At 41.4% G+C, this 15,882-nt stretch overlaps 1 protein-coding gene across 6 annotated transcripts in view; it reads right to left on the reverse strand.

Moving 5' to 3' along the window:
• The window catches only part of VPS13B (vacuolar protein sorting 13 homolog B), a 645,914-nt gene that overhangs the window by 292,835 nt on the left and 337,197 nt on the right, over positions 1 to 15,882 (reverse strand). The window lies entirely within an intron of this gene.

A 15,882-nucleotide genomic window follows, 5' to 3' on the forward strand; every position in this document is an offset into this window, starting at 1 on the left:
TTTCTCCATTGCCGATGGTTGCTAAACAGAAGAACTCAATAGTTTCTTTAGAGACACTCTGGGTTCACAAGCCAAATATATAGGTGAATTCTCTCAAGGAAAAGCTAAGACATCATTTGTATCACTTGTCATCCCATTGCTCATCGATTTGCTTGAGTGGGTGCCAGTAACGTCTCCATTTGTCCCTGTCACATGCTAGTGTAGCCCAATGACATCTGCTCCCTCCAGGAACACAGAGCATCAAACCGTTCTTTCAGGGTCTTGATGAAGAAGTCTGACCATTTCGCAGGTGAGTGGCCAGGCATTCTTTTGACGTTCCATGAAATTCAGATGGTAACAGCTCAAGTCCAACAGTCATCTCCAAATCTCATTAGGTGTCCAGCCCATCTGATTTTCGATCCCTTGGCAAACAAGACAGCGTCCCTGATTCTCAATTGTCAATGGAGATCGGAACTCTGGATTCCTTCTCTCACTTGAGTGAAATGTGATATTCCAAGCATAACTCTTTCGATTCTTCTTTGGGATACACAAATAGTGTTCTCATCCTGTTTTTGTAGGGCCCAGGTCTCTGAGGCATATGTTAGTGCAGGAACAACAGTGGAGTTGAAAAGATGTGCCCAGAGCCAGAGGTTCTTTGTCCTCATAACAACTTCTTCAATGCTTTGGAAGGCGTTCCACGCCACTCTCCCTCCTGCACAGCTCAGGTGCCAGGTCATTCGTAATGTTGAGTTCTAGACCTAGGTACACGTAACTGCTGCATTCGGAGATGTTCGTTCCATTGAGAGCAAATGGAATATCAAGAACTAGTCTGTTTCTCATGAACATTGTCTTCGTGAGATTCAGCTGCAGTCCAACCTTTCCACACTCACAGTCGAAGTTGGCCAGCATTCATGACACTTGGCTAATATTTGGTGTTACGAGAATGATGTCATCAGTGAAGTGGAGGTGGTGTAGTTGCTGACCATCTATCTTCACTCCCATTCCTTCCCATTCCAATCATTGCATGATGTTTTCGAGGGTGGCACTGAAGAGTTTCAGTGAAAAGGTATAGCCCTGCTGAACCCCTCTCTTTAAGTCAATGATCACTTCCTTGTGGAATGGTAAGATCCTGGCGGTAAATTCATAATACAGTTCACAGAGGATCCTGATGTACTGAGTTTGAACATTCTGTTTGGCTAGGGCTTAGATGACTGCTTCAGTCTCAACAGAATTTAAAAAAAGACCTTTTTTAAATTGATGAAAGTTAGACAGAGTGGCATCTTGAACTCTCGCAAAACTTCAATGAGCTTGTTTACCGTGTGGATATGGTCGATTGTGCTAAATCCTTTTTGGAACCTGGCTTGCTCACATGGTTGTTCTTCATCTATTGTTCTGCCAATCCTATTCAGGATGACTTAAGTCAATAACTTGTAGATGATGGACAACAGGCAGATTGGGCGATAGTTGACGATGTTGTAGATGTTTCCCTTCTTGTACAACAGAACGGTCCTGCTGGTTTTCCATTGGGACGGAACCTTGCATTCAGACAGGTAGCATGTGAAGAGCCAAGCCAGTGTATTGATGAGTACTGGCAGCAGATTCTTCAGGTGTTCGGGTCTGACCTTGTCTGGACCGGGTGCTGTACGTGTCTTTACCGATGAGATGGCATGTCGGATTTCAGAAGAGAGAATGTTGGGAATGACATATTCATCCTGCAGAATTTGGTATGTGGGCAGGTGGACATGGCTATCAGAGAGATCTGAGTAGAAGTAGTGGATAACCTTTTCCATTGCCCTTCGGAAGATGTGATAGATCCATCAGGACAATGAAGGGTAGTCACTTGTCTTATAGTTGGAGGACAGGAGGGTGTTGCGAATACTTTTCCCGGCTTCTGTCGCATCAGCCAACACTATTGATCTTCTCTTTTGAGATCTTCCTTTATCACTTCTCTGCACAGCTTTGCAAGCTCGGCCATTAACTTGTGACTGCCTGAGGCTCGCGCCAAACCACATTGGCGAATAAGCTTGAGAGTTTCCAAAGACAGGTGTCTTTTTGTGGCTTTCTCTTTCTCGGTGTTCCTCACACAGTCATGGAGGTGCTGGACCAGTCGACTGTATTTCTTGATGTTGTCAACGATGACAGTATCTTCCCATATTGCCACAATAGTGCCAAAGAGCTCCTAGTTGGTGGTCATTCTGGGAGTTCTCTTCTTAAATTTTGTAGCTCTTTCTCCCCGCTCTGTGAAGTAGAATTTCACATGAAGGAGACGGTGGTCTGACCCCATTTGGAATTTTGGGACAACAGCAACATCAATCAGGCAAAACCGTCAACTGAATATGATGTGGTCAATTTCGTTGTGGAACTGTCCACTGGGAGACTCCCATGTCCAACGTTTAGATTCGGCCTTCTGGAATTGCAAGTTACCATGAATGGCCTTGGTCAACATGATGAACTCAGACAGTCTCCCACCCTGTTCATTCCATTCTAGGCCGTGGGTCCCAATGTGGAGTTCTTCGGGCAACCTTCTTGGTCCTATCTTGGTGTTAAAATCACCAACAATGACCTTGTAGAAGGTGTGGTCTTTAAAGAACTTCTCCAGCTCCATGTAGAATTTCTCAATTTCTTCTTCGTCGTAGTTGGATGTTGGTGCATAGACAACGAAGATAGAAACTGCTGGCAATGAGCCACATCTATTCAAACGTAAGTGTTCAATTCGGGCTGTTAACCATTCAAACTAATCAATGCTCATGGCCAAGTTCGTGTTGACGAGGACACCGCCACCACCAACGCCTCTACTGTCACATGTTCCAAGGAACAGTTCTTCTCCAGTGTCCAGAACAGTGTGATGTAATCGATGTCTTCTTATCTCAATTCAGTGACGTCCTACTTGATCTTCTGCGCTTGAACCATCAGGTCTTGGATGGATGCTTCTGATGCCAGTGTACGTGTGTTAAAAGTGCAGACACTCATTTTAGTCCTTCTTTGTTTTGGCAGCCTAGTTCAGCCCTGAGATTTTAGCAGCCTCTCCTTGCTCGTCCAGCTCAACTCTGCGTTACTGAGGACTCTTCCAGGGTCAGGGGAATGAGGCCCATTTATGTTACTGTTTTTGGCATATTGAATACACCACAGATAGCTTGCAAAGCTCTACCGTGCGGTGGCATGTTGTAACAATCTGCATGCTGACAAACATACCACACACCTTGTGCATGGATGTGCTGCCAGAAAGTCCTGGCCAGATTGACACAGTCAATGCAAGGAGTCCAACCCTGCACCTGCCTGCATCTCTGGGCAGCAGCTGTTGGTTCACTCTTCGCCGGTTGGCACCGTTACCACCTCTTGCCCCAATGAGGTGGTGAACCACTGAGGTCCTGTCTAAAACATACTAAATGTAACAAAGAAAATGGCATAAATAGTCTAAGAAGGAGCAAAAACATCAATCAAAACTCCCACATTTTAAAATGAGGAAATGTCAAAAAGTTACTGGATTGGACACTGTCATTTTACATGCTGGTACCTCAGTTGCTTTTCGCCCCCTTCCCCTTTGCTGCAGTGGTCAGAACCATGACTGGAGCTGACACTAACTGCTCTGCAGTGCTTGCCGATAGTCCTGGTGCTCTGTGGGGCTACACTGTAGACAAGGAGCCACCCTGTGTGGGGTGTCGACTGTGACAATGGGGAACACAAAGAGCAGAGCTGCTGGGGTCACACCCTGTACCTGGTGGTGTCAGGACCAGGACTGGGATTTGTTGCCTGCAAGTTTGCTCTCGAACAACCGAGCCATGCACCCCAGTGCCCAGTGAAAAGTCTCTGACTATAGGCACCGGGCATTAGTCTACTGATCAACTGCACCGAATTCCAGGAAGTATAAACCCTCACACATCTGGTACTTCACACACCAGTCATGTCTAAAAAACTTGTTAAGTTCATTAGATTCCTTAAAAACAACAACAACTAGTCATTACAGTAATTATTTCTTGAAAGCTATTACACATATAAGAACATGAATGAATATAAAGTGATCACATGATAAATAATTCACAAGCAGCAATTATAATGGTAACAAACTGAATGGCTGCTTTGGAACCTGTAAACTTGTGTTCGTTCGTCTGTCTATGTTTACGGCATCTGTCATGTCTCCTCTACCTCCTATAGTTCACTGCTGCTTGAATGTCTCAAACTGAGTAGTCATGATCAATAACCCACAGGCAGAAAAGATCATCTTTTAAAATATCACAGAAGTTATATTATTATCAGTGTGTTATTCTATGGGAATAATTCTCAAGAAGGCACCTGAAAGCAAGGAAGGTAATAGTAAAAGTGCAACAGAATGGAATTAAAAACCCTGCTTCGTCACGTCCCACTTGGCATCGAGACAAAGGTATATTCAGGTCCAGCAAGAAGTTATTAACATTTTTCTTCTGTTGCCGGTTGGCTGGTTGTTCTGTTTCGGGGCACCACCCCACAGAGCTCAGATGCAGAACGCAGGGCGCCTGTTTGCAAAGCCTGGGCTCCAGCCTTCTGAGTCATCTGCCAGACTTCAAAGTTTTTATCTTTACCTCATTTTTACAACACTGGTCAAGGAGAAGAAAATTCAAGTTCCTTGAACTCCCAGAAGGAGACCAAGCAGGGCCGATTTTGACAAAACAACAGGCTGTGTTTATCGCTGGAATACGGAGGCCCCAATCGTAGCGAAGCAAAGTGTCCTTCCCATGATTTATTGTGACAGGAAATGATAGACTTGAACCTGCAGATAATCTAGTCATTTCATGTTCCAATTACACCAAGCAAGTGGCTCGCTGGTTTTGTGATGTTTTCATCTAAACGCTTCTCTAAAATAAATGGTCCTAAATCTACTGCAACTGAAATTCCCAGAATTTGAGAAACCATAAAAAAAAAATAAGTTTTTGGTTAGCTGTCTAAAGTAACACATTTAATGAAAAGCACAAACTAACCCCCCAAAGGACGCATTTTACCAAGTCAAATACAATAAAAGAAAACATAATGTAATCAGTATGCCTTTCCATATGAAATAGGTTCTTATAGGAGATGCATTCATGAATAATATTTTCCCTCCCTCAATGGGAAGAACATAATAATAACAAGAATGGAAATTACAGAGGAAAAAGCATCTCAAATCAATGAGACTCTGGTTTTTAACACTACTAATTCTAGTCAGTGGGATGGCAAAGAAAACGATGACTTCAAATTAATGAGTAAACACTCCTGAGAAAAAGTTTTGCCTTCCTTCCTTGTGCAGTTTCAACTTTCATTTTGGATTTACAGCATTTGGTGTGGTATTGTTAAATATGTTCGTGCATAATTTTCTGCTCTATTTCCAAATCTATAGCAAAAAGAGAGCCAGAATTGGAGATGCTGAAAATATTTTCCCACACCTCCTTAAGCCAAATTCTAAAATACACAGTTCAATTCTTTCACCAATTTGTTGCAAATTGACCAAAATGCTGCGTTTATTTTCCTAGCTCAGTTTATCTTTGTTCTTCTGTAAGAGCAAATTCTTCAGTTCTTCATCCTTGGCCTGCTTCAGAGCTCAGGGATAGTCATAATTTTGGCCACGTTGCTACTCTCCTTTTCAAAATAACTCCAGAGTTCTTGTTCAATAATAAAACTTCCCAAAGGGCTAAACACTTGCACCACTCTTAGTACTTAAGTTAACAGTAACAAGTGGTCTGCTGTGGTATCTCCTCCCTTTGCTCTGTTTCAGAGCAGGAGTGGGAAGCATGATTAACTGCTTCAAAACTCCACACTAGCTAATGCCTCTCAATCTCATTTCCCCATTGCCCACCACTCAGAAGGAGACTCGGGAAACTAAAGTTATAGTCACAGAAAAATATATTGTCCCCTATCATGTCACTGTGAAAGGAATTAAACCATTTAAGAATTGGAGTTTAAAGTAAAAATCATCCAAGGATTGTATAAACAATTAGTTCTACTTAATACAAACAATTGTCAGAATGTCTTTTTAAAAGAGATTCATTTATAGTAAATTCTTTGAGTTGAAACAATTTAAAAATAATAGTTTTGCCCAAATCAGCAAAAAAAATATTTTGAAAAGTCATTTTTAAATGAACTTTTTCAATGCAAATTTAAAGGGAAAATTTGAAAAATAAAAATTGCAATTTTTAAATGGTCTCCAGACAGATTCAACAAATACAAAGTAATCTCAAAGTGATAGTTTGTATTTTAAAACTATTTGAAAATTTAAAATCAAGGGCAGAGTAATAGTAGTTTTCTAACTTTGCATAAAGGGCTTTGCCCTGCACACAACCAGCTTGGGTTCTCTCTCTCTGGTACTGCATGTTTCCCCTGAGCACAGCCAAGAGTGATCCCTGAGCACACAGCCAGGAATAAACCTTGAGCACTGCCGGCCAAGGACCAACCCCACCACATGCTCCAAATTTAAAAACAAAACCAAATCGACCAATAATTGAGACTAAGGACATTTTCTGATGGTTATCCTGAAATTTACAAAAGAAATTACAAAAACTCTTTGACATGTAACATTCTGCTGATTAGTGCACGAAAGCTACACACTAACACTGATTTTTCTAAGGTGCTCTGACATGAGGGGGAGGAGTAAGAGAACACTGCCCCTTTAGGACAAAGGGTCAATTTCATGGGAGGTCCTGAGTGCAGAATGAAAATTGCCTTAATCCCTTCATGATTTATTTTTGACGGAGGTGCTGTGACTGATGATGCTAATGATAATTTTGCCCGGCCATGTTTCCAACACCACCCGAGTGCCCACTTTTCTCTACCTCTGTTCCCATGGTTCCACCATACCCCTTTCTTCCCCGCTCAGACTCAGTTCTGTGGATCAACTCTTGCTCTGGTCCTTGTGGCCATTTGTTGCTCCTTTAACTGTGCATCTTCATATCCCACTTTTTTTTTTTTTAAGAGAGATCATTCTGTATCTGTCCCTCACCTTCTGCCTGAGCTCACTTGGCATGCTATCCTCTATTTCCATCCACGAAGCTGAAAATTGCAGAATTAAGTATTTTCTTTTCCCATTGTATAACTGTACCATAACTTCATGATCTGTGTATCTGTAGCGGGACATTTCAATTGTTTCCATATCTTGGCTATTTCCCAAGTGTGCAAGGAACAGAGGCATGCATGTGTCCTTATAAATTAATGTTTTTGTGTTTGGGGAATAAATACAAAGAAGAGGTATTGCTGTTCTACTCTAACGTTCTCAGGAAATCTTCATATTGCTTTCCCTATTGGTCCAACCAGTAGACTTTCTACCAATAGTGAATGAGGGTTCCTTTCACCGCATTCCTGCCTAGACTGGTTATTCCCAGAGTTTTTATATATGCCATTCTCACTAGCATGAGATGTTTTTTCACTGTTTTGATTTGCATTTCTCTAATACTAAGTGACAATAAGCACTTTTTCACATGCCTACTAACCATCGGTAAGTCTTCTTTGTGGATGTGTCTGTTCATCTCCTCTTCCTATTTTTGAGTGTGGTGACCTGAAAATCTTGTTGAGCTTTAAGTGCTATATAAATCCTGGATGTTAGCTGCATTTAAACTAAGGGTGTGATTCAGAGGCTTACACAAGCTTGGATGTATGGGACCCTGAGTCCACAGCCTGCACCCTCCTCCCTCCTTCACTCCCCTCAAAAAGAGGGATCTATATATCTACATATGAACATTTCCATTGAGAGCATCTCCCCACAAGACCTACCATTTCTGTTGCTGTTTGTTGCTGGCTATTATTGTGGGGGGTAAGGATGTGGGGTGGCTGGGCCATACCAGAAGTGCTTAGGGATCACTTCTGGCAGTGTTTAGGGTCAAGATCAAACCAGGCTGAGTGCAAGGAAAGCACCTTAACTCTGTCCCTCTGGCCTCAGGACTGAATGCTCTAATCTTCTTTCAAAGGACAAGGTGGAACTGAAATCCGCATTTCCTTATTTTGCTGTGTTTTCACTGGAAATTTCCAAAACCGAGATTCTCCTTCTTTCTTAGTTCTAGCTAAACTTCTTAGACACTCTAGAATTTGAGTGCCTGGGATTTCAAGGACACTTGATTTTTTTTTAATTATATCACTGTTTGTGTGACATTATTGAAAACTTTCCAGGCAAGGTATCACCATATGAGTTTTCCTGTTCCCAAAGAGAGAAAATGGGGTCTAAGTTTTGCACACATTAATTCTCAACCTCAGCTTTAGCTTCCAACTTTGGGTAAAATTCCCTTTGGCATTTTGGGTAACTCTTGGGTAAAATTCCCTTAAAATTCCATGGACATGCTCTTTGGTATTAGCAACAAAAACAAAAATTCTAACTAACAAAACTGAGGAGAGCAGGGGGAGGGAAGGACGGGAGCAACTGGAATGAGGTGCCCCAATGGCAGCAGTGCTGTGAAATCTCAACACCGGTGATGTGGGGAGCAAAACACATTTGAAGCAGCATGATCTTCTACTCCTAAAGCACATGCAGGATCACAAAGCAACGTTCTGTGATCCTGCACAAACGTTGTGCAGGATCGTTTGTGCATTACTTAATCCAGTTTCTAGAAGCACACAAATGAGTCCACAGATCTAAGAAGAATATAAGACAGGCATATTTAAAACTCAAATGGGAAAAAAAAGCCCTCATAAACATAGATTTATGTATTTATATCAGTATAAAATATATGTGTATTGTTTTAAAGAACATATGCCTCTTTATAACCTTGCACAATAAATCAGATTTAATCCAGTCACGATATGAGTTGATATTCCAAAGTCATTTATCATCCCTGTATTCAGGAAGAATAAACTTGAAATGAGCTCTATATCAAACACGGTTTTGTATGTTTATATTAAGGCTACCCTCTCTCTGCTAATACAGATGATGGATGGTGTTGGAGAGTTCTTCTTTCAGCGCTGGTATGGTACTGAAAGAATACAATTTGACAATCGAGCTGTCAGGAGTACACTGGTGTGTAGGTGGCCCACATGGCACCTGGGTTTGAACTCAAAATTCTGCACTTTGGAGTCAAGTCCTTTAAGCCCCGGAGCCTTTATAGGTCCTGGGGGGCTACTGTGTAAAAGTTATAAATTTCTGGATGGTTTGGGATAGTTGCACAATAATGTGAATGCATATGCCATGGAGAGGTTATCTTAAAATAGTTTAAATGGTAGTTTCATGTTATGTAAAGTTTACCACAATAAAAGAAAACTGATAAAGTAAAATGGAATATGAAATACTAACTTTTCAAAAGCAAAACATTATTTTTAATCTGTACCAGTGTGTCACATTTTGGGTGGGATTTGTTATTTGTTTCTGTCATTTTTTGGGGAGGGGGGATTTGGAAAGGGTTCAGGCCTAGCAAGGGTCAGAAATCAAACCCAGAGTCAGCCACATAAAAGAAAAGCACCTCAACCCCTGTACTATTTCTCTGGCACCTTCATTAAATTTATTTGATACAGAATTTTAAAATATAAAATTAATTTTCTAGGAAACAGCAATATCAGTGTTGGAGTTGGAATCAGGATCAAAATGTATATTCTCAACTTGGGGGGCAGTCCTGAGGTTAGGGCGCATGCAAGTGACTGGTTCAGTCCCCGACAGCACATAGTCCACAGAGCAGTGCCTAAGGAGCACTCAGACCCTTGCAGCCTTGTTGGCCAATAATTGCCATGACTGGCCCTGGGCAGCCACAAGCATCACTTGGGAGGTTCCTCAAAAACCTGTGGACTGTCCGTAGAAGAGTCTATTTGAAACCTCTTTCCATCTGGTCTCCACCACGTCATTCTTCCTTCTTCTAATAATGAAGCTGAATTTTCATCCCAACATAACACTCCCCAATTTAAAGGCTCTCTGTGCTTTATCCAAGTTCCTTCGCAATCAGGATTGCTTTTAGAATAACCAGGGGAACTAACAGAGAATTTCCTACTTAAAATCATACTTTTACAGAGAATGAAAGACAAATACTTCCTATCTTAAGTTATGAAGACATTTTAATCCTGATGTCAAACTATGGCTAAATTTATGATAAAATTAAAGGCCAGAACCAATTTAATTTTAATTGAATTAAACACATCACAAATAAGAGGCTGGAGTGATAGCACAGTGGGTGGGGCGTTTGCTTTGCATGTACCTGACCCAGGTTTGATTCCTGGAATCCCATATGGTCCTCCCAGCACTGCCAAGAGCTAATTCCTGAATGCAGAGTCAGGAGTAAGCCCTGGGCATCAATGGGTATGCCTCCTAAAAAACCCAAAAGCAAACAAACAAAAACCCATATCAAATATAAAAGAGTATCTATTATATACTGGGCAAGAATTCTAAAATATCAACTTCTACTGAAACTTAATGCTGGAGTAATAGCACAGCAGGTAGGGCATTTACCTTGCAAGCGGCCGACCCGGGTTTGATTCCTCTGCCCCTCTTGGAGAGCCTGGCAAGCTCCCGAGAGTATCCCACCCGCATGGCAGAGCCCAGAAAGCTACATGTAGCGTATTCGATATGCCCAAAACAGTAACAACAAGTCTCACAATGGAGACGCCACTGGTGCCCGCTCTAGCAAATCGATGAACAATGGGAGGACAGTGCTACAGTGAAACTTAAAAACACATGAGGGATAGATTATATTCATAATACATAAAATATGCACATAGTCTGTTAATAGTCATGACTCATTGAGATATATCTGACCATTATCCCCATTTTTACAAACAATGATGGTTGGACATGAAGGTTAAACAATGTGATCATCGGGAGATAAACACTCTTTCATAGCCTTCACCAACATACATGTATGCTGAGTTGGTCCAGCGTCTGCCAGACAAAACTCAGGATTTCAGTTTTCTTGCCCACACAATGCAGATGTGTTCTCAGTGACCTACCCAACAATTCCTTTCAAGAACAAAACTGTGAGCTGATGGAATGTATAGGAAAATATCTGCCAAACAAGAAAAACAATTCTTAGTGCTGACAAAAACAGAAAAAAAAAATGGGGCTGGCAGGGGGAGGGGGAGTCTATAACAAGAAATAGGAAAGTAGGAGATTAAAATGTTCCTAGTTTTCTCTAGGACGGGCAAAAAGACACCTTTGAGAAAATAAATTACTAACATTCTATTTTCTATTTAAAAGGCTACCATGGAAACTAAACACACTATTCTGATTTTCCCTCTGGTGCCCACATTCTCTGCCAAGACTTTTAAATATGTTTTAGCACACTGGGGGATGACATGAAGTGCCACTACAATTCTGGACTGTCATGCTAATATCAAGCAAATATATTAACACGATAGAAATGTGCTCTTCTGAGTCAGAAAGTCAGTATTCAATAAATATTTTTAAAACCTGGATTTTCTTCTCTAGTTTTTATACCAAATATGTCAACCATCAGCTTTTGTTTTTAAAATTATTTATTTTTGCTTTATGGGTCACACCCGGCAATGTTCAGGGGTTACTCCTGGCTCTTCACTCAGGAATTACTCCTGGTGGTGCTCAGGGGACCATATGGGATGCCGAGAATTGAACCCGAAGCAACCATGTGCCAGGCAGATGCCCTACCTGATGTACTATCGCCCCAGCCCCTATCAGCTTATTTTCACAGGTAAAGAAAGCTGAAAACAGACTCTTGGTATTTCATAGGCTAACCTGTGTGAACTGCGTGTATGAATAGCTAAAGCCGCTCCTTTCTGGCTGGTTTTCGGAGAGCTGCAGGAGAGGAGCGGTAGGAAGACTAGGAACACTAGACGTCTCTCCCCGACCTTTAAGTCATTAACAACAGCATCATGGTTTTACTAGCTCCAGGAACAAGACTTAGCCCAATAGTTCTCTTGCTGGTCAACCCTTGTCTTTTTGTAAAACCCAAAAGAAAAAAAAAGAGGTTGAGAAAGCAGTATTTTCCTAACACAAAAGTCAAAGTTTTGCATTAGTTAAAAGACAAATCTTGAATTATTAGGAGTCAGAGGAGCAGAAAGCCTGCTAAGGAGTAGGAACTGGGGCATGGGGTAAGCAGAAATGCTAAACCCACTGCAGGTCAAGACTGCTGCTGCCCAAACTGGTGAATAGGCCCCAAGAAGGGGCTGCAACGGGCCCAGGGAAGGGGACACTGAGTAATATTTTTTAGAAGAAAGGAGTAACAGGTCAAAGACATTTGGGTACCTCTGACAGAGGTGTAGTAGCACTGCACCGTCATCCCGTTATTCATCGATTTGCTGGAGCGGGCACCAGTAACGTCTCCATTGTGAGACTTGTTACTGTTTTTAGCATATCAAATACGCCACGGGTAGCTTGCCAGGCTCTGCCATGCTCTCGGTAGCTTGCTGGGCTCTCCGAGAGGGAGAGGAATTGAATCCAGGTTGGCCACATGCAAGGCACAGAGGTGGAGTAAAGGCGCTTAACACCCACTTAAGGTTCTAGAGAACAGACGATCTGGGTTAAAGAACACTGCTCCACGGTAAGCCTGAGGAGAAGCAATTCGCTTCTCTCCTGCTAAGCACGCAGCTCCTGGGTGGTTCCCAGATGGAGCCGGGGCCACAGCAGGAAGGGAAGAATCAAGAGGACACGCACCCTACCCTCCTCTCACCTTCCAACCTTACAGTCACCTTTCAGGACCAGCCACCTGCTGAAACCAAGTAGATTACAAACCATTTAAGAAAGACTTAAACAGAATTCTTTTTTTAACTGAGAAAATGATCTACAAAGAAAACAAAGTTAACAACAATGGAACTATAAAAGGTACAATTGGTGGGAGGCGGGAGGGCAGGACCAAAATTGTAGGAAAATGGCTCCAAGGCACAGAGAGAGAAAATGAGAAGTTCTAGAAAAAGAGGCTAAAAATAATATATAAGTATTTTCTCAAATGATAGTCTGAAAATTTCTGAAGAAAAATACTCCATAAAACCTCAAATGTGGAGCAGAACAAAGAGCACATTTATGTTTGGTGGCCATGATTAACTTTGCATGTAAGATTTATCACCAAGTCAATTTCTAGAATCTATCTGAGTGTCTGAATACAGAGGTTTGCACTCTGGCTTTGCCATGTATCTCTAGAGCAGGAGGAGTCTCCAATCTTTTAACACCCGGGGTGGCTCTGGTTCACAGACCAGTGTTGAAAACCACTCTCAGTAAAGAGGCAATAATTTCGTCAAGGACCTGGGGGAAATTTCTGTGGACCTGCAGGGACCAGTGGTTGGAAACCACTAATCAATATGACCTCAAACAAATCACTGAATTTCTGCAGCCACAAATTCTGCACTGTAGAAGAAAAATGATCCTACTACCCACTTTAAGATACTGATTTGGGGCCAGAAGACAGTGCAAAGTTTAGGGAAAATGCTCTGCTCCCCGGTACCATAGGCTCACTGAGCACTGCCTGGTAGAGCACTGTGGTGCCCCGAGCACCAGAAGGCCTGAGGAGTACTGCATACGTGGGCCCTAGCATCCAATCAGCGTGTCCGAAGTCCCCGAGCACAGCTTGTGAGGAGTGCCCAGGTTCAAAAGGAGAGAGTTTGCAAAATGCTTTGCTTAGTGGGCACTAAAATATATAAAGCTAAAAGTTTTGCAAAGGTTGTAAGTATAGGCAAATTTCTGCTCACACACTTTCAATTTAACAAGAAGTGTTTAAGACAGACGCCATTGGAATTTACTAGTAAAAAGGTATATTTAGTCCTATGCTGCATGCAACTTGCTAATAGGTTTTCTTAACTAATTACGGAGTAAATAATCACATTATTTCAGTTTAAGGCTTAACACTAAACATGAGGCATAACTGCATAGAGAAGGTTCGAGCATCCTGATGATACAGCCTAATACAGCAGTCACAGGGAAGAAAATGAGATACAATTTCACAGTAATTCTAGTGTAACATTTTTATTTAAATCCAACCCTCTGCTACCAGGGAAACAACAATGGTGTTCAGAAAACATTTATCACAGAAGTACTGCAAGTCAGAATCTCCTAACCAGCATGCTGAGATACACAATAGGAGTGACCACTGTGTGAAAATACGGATCCCTTGACCTGAAGAATTTCTAGGTAGAACCCGGAGTGAGGAGGCAGCCAATGACATACTTAGAACTGTTCTAATAACTTTAGGCACAAATACCACTTTCTGTCTGTGCAATGACAAGTAAAAAGCAAAGCAACACTGGTGTAGTGACTCTAAACTATATTGCACATCTTTAAAACTGTATGCACCCTGCTGTTAACACATAGCAGCATTTATAAAATATCTTCCTGTAAGAAATAACAGGACAATAACTACCAAGAAGGGCAATGGACACTAGAACTTTCCAGGAATTGCTAGTCTAAATAGACAGAGAGAGGCTTCTGAATAAATTAAAATGAAATCTGTGCATGCGTGCACCCCATGAACCTCTCTAGCCCCACCCATGAGTTTGCTTCTTTAGTGATGAAAGAACTAATTACAATATACAAAATCATTAAAATTATGGACATATTTTTTTTCTAATTTATTTTTTATTGAATCACCATGTGGAAAGTTACAAAGCTTTCAGCTCGAACACCCATCCCTTCACCAGTGCATATATTCCATCACCAAGAACCACAGTGAACCTCCCCCCCACCCCCCCAGTCCCCCACCCCGCCTGTGTAGCTGATAAATTTCACTTTACTTTCTCTTTACTTTGATTACATAGAAACAAAAAAATCTCACTATTGTTTGGAATTTCCACCCCCAGAGTCGGACCTGCTGGAAAGGAAGCATCAAAAGCTATGAAAAGCTCGTAGTAATATGCCCCCCATCTTAGAGCTCGAAATAAAAGAAATGAACAGTACAAAGGCCATTGCGCATTGTCTGTGGAGCACCATAAACAAGGGAAGTGAGAAATGAAAGCTTGAGCACAAATCTTCATTCTGGATAAATTAAACTGCATAGACTGAGTCATCAGTGAAGTATTCCTACACACAGGAGGAAACAGTGACTGTATTCTCTGATGTCACTCACTTAGCTGTAAATTTTCAAAGAGGGAAATTTAAACTCTGATACACACACAGTGAATTTTGATCTTCACATGGATATTTTCTTGAAAGCAAGAAGATAAATTAAACATTAATTCAAGAATACTTCTAAGTTGAAGGCTGTATTTTTAGATCAATGTTATAATACTGATCACCATGTAATAATATTCTTCACAAAAATCTCCTACCCTTTTTGGAAAACAAACCAGCTGAAATATTTTCAGATATTTCTCAGGGTCCAGCTTCCTAGGGGACTGTCGCTCTCAGATCCACAAACCTGCCAGAGGTCGCCCACCTCTTTCCTCACCCACTATGTAAACAAGAGAAAAGGGTGTATGCTAACGCTATTTGCTACCTTCTCCCACCAACTACCTACTACCTTCCAGAAGCTGCCTTAGATGCCCTTTACTGAATATTAAAAAGACTTTACATTAAGATTCTTTCACTTTCACATCTTTTTCCAAGCAGATCAAAGCCACAGATAGCACAAAACAAATTCACTAAAAGAATGTTCACTGTTAATCTTTAGAAGCCAATTAAGGGAAAAAAAAATTCTCAGTTAAAATTAAGTGTAGTCGGGGCTGAAGCGATAGCACAGCAGGTAGGCATTTGCCTTGCACACGGCCGACCTGGGTTCGATTCCCAGCATCCCACATGGTCCCCTGAGCACGGCCAGAAGTGATTCTGAGTGCAGAGCCAGGAGTAACCGCTGTGCATTGCCAAGTGTGACATCCCCCCAAAACAAACAAACAAAAAAAAAATTAAGTGTACTCATGAAAAGAACTAATATTTAAATCAAAATTAATTTCTTTTTTTCAGAGGTTGAGAAAACCTCTACCTTTGGTACTTTTCTCTCTTCCTCACTTTGGCCTATGCAGACAATATTCGTCTTGTCAATTATAGCTGGCTACTGAAACAAAATTGTTCACAAAATTGTATTTTTGTATTAAAATTCATCT

This window comes from Sorex araneus, chromosome 2, assembly GCF_027595985.1.
Source record: "Sorex araneus isolate mSorAra2 chromosome 2, mSorAra2.pri, whole genome shotgun sequence".
Lineage (NCBI taxonomy): Eukaryota > Metazoa > Chordata > Mammalia > Eulipotyphla > Soricidae > Sorex > Sorex araneus.